This window comes from Halyomorpha halys, unplaced genomic scaffold (genome assembly GCF_000696795.3).
Source record: "Halyomorpha halys isolate HHAL.00 unplaced genomic scaffold, Hhal_1.1 Scaffold41.1, whole genome shotgun sequence".
In the NCBI taxonomy this organism is placed as follows: domain Eukaryota; kingdom Metazoa; phylum Arthropoda; class Insecta; order Hemiptera; family Pentatomidae; genus Halyomorpha; species Halyomorpha halys.
Genome location: NW_027115338.1, coordinates 1,378,219 through 1,379,573, shown reverse-complemented (window position 1 = coordinate 1,379,573; position 1,355 = coordinate 1,378,219).

The window sequence follows — 1,355 nt, the reverse complement described above, 5'->3', positions numbered from 1 at the left end:
TTGTTCTTATAATCGTCGATAACTCCTCTTTTCACATCCTCTACATAAATAAAAGGGAATTGTCGACTTTCTGTCACAAACATGCTAAAAACGAATGTCATCGCATGTATTGGTTCAATTTATAATTGAATTAGGGTCCAATAAATATTCAGTGGTTGAAATAACAACTGTTTATTGATCAAGTTAATAAGTACAAAGAAAATGGTTCGCGATAGTAACAACCGAACACTAAGAACAAACATGGATCCTCTCCGTAACCTCTCAGTTCACGAGACAGAGTTGCTGTCAATCAACTATTGTAGAACTGAACAGTAACATTTATGTTGACAAATCATAGTAATAAAGTGTACGAGTATGTTTCATTTTACTGAATACAATAATCTAAATCAAACTATCAATTGCGTTCATTAAATCTATATACTAGAGAATCTATATCTATAGCAATAGAGAAGCATTACCGGGTCAGCTAGTTTAATTTATAATTGACAAATTTGAGGTAAGGCAATACATTGATTTACATATGACAATTCAAGTTCAATCTGGAAAAAGAAATAAAATTAACATAAGAGAAGAATGTTCTTGAAATGGTATTAACAGGTGGAGTAACTATGAACATGTCTTTCTAGAATGAGCGGGATTGTCGAAAACATTCTGTGCTGTTATGGCGGGTAGGGGTTCAAAAGGAACCTTTACTAGACCAACCGTGTAAGATGGAGAAAAGAATTATATAGTCGAATTTTGTTATTGATGTATTTGAAGTAAAATACATACAAAACTGTAAGACAAAATATTGAACCATATGAACTTTAAAAATAAAAAAATTGAACTTCTAAAAATACAAATTAAAATTATTTTTAATAATTAAAAGAAAATATTGATTTTTGTCTGTGCGAATTGGAGAATAAAATAGTCTATATGTCACCCTGGGTGATGGGGCCCCTTTGAAGAAATGTCCCCTTGGAGGAGAAGAGCGGCCCGCCGTGGCTTGAAGCAAGTACAAGAGCCCAAGAGGAGAAAAAATGCAGTTATCTCACCCCAATTTTTGATTACTTTAATGAAAACTATGTATAATTAATAGTCAAAATTGATGAGTCTGCCAAGTATAGATAGGGGGAATAAAAAATGGCGGCTGTTTCAAAGGGATAAGAAAATTTTTCATTCTGAGCTCTATATCTTAAAAAGTAGGAACAACACAAGAAAACATAAGAGAACGTCATTTAAAGAAGAGTAAATGTGCTAAAATATGAGCCCTAATAGAGATATTTACGTTAAATAGTTTTTGAGATATAGCTTTTTAAAGAGGAACATTCCATAAAAATGTTGTAAGCGACTTACTAAAAGATCAGTAGTTAGTG